Here is a 458-nt window from a genome sequence, read left to right as displayed (position 1 = left end):
GTCACTACTGCTACGGTACACCTTTCTCCAGGCCACTGCCTCCATGACATGCCCATCCCTTTTTGTCACTGTCGCCACGACACACCCATTTGTTCGGGCCGCTGCCTCCACGGCATGCCCACCTTTTCTTGAGTCACTGCCTCACGGTACACTCATCACTTTTGTCACATGACTGATCGCATTTGCATTTGCATGTTCGCATGTTTGCATGGATAGCGAGCCAGACTCGTTAGGAGAGTGACCCCGTGTTGGTCGCGATGCCTTAACGAGCATTGCTTGCTGGGTTGATCCTGGTGAGCAATGCGAGTTAAGTCATCGGGATTGACACGAGTATGACTGTGCTAAAGATCTAATAGATCTAACTCGTGTCACAACTCTTCGTGACACCCTTTAGATTTTTCGGATCTTTAGGATGGGGCCGGTATGACGACCCTGTCAAAGTCATACTATACTCAGAC

This window comes from Phalaenopsis equestris, unplaced genomic scaffold, assembly GCF_001263595.1.
Source record: "Phalaenopsis equestris unplaced genomic scaffold, ASM126359v1 Scaffold000094, whole genome shotgun sequence".
NCBI classification, from domain to species: domain Eukaryota; kingdom Viridiplantae; phylum Streptophyta; class Magnoliopsida; order Asparagales; family Orchidaceae; genus Phalaenopsis; species Phalaenopsis equestris.
This window is presented reverse-complemented; position numbering follows the sequence as displayed.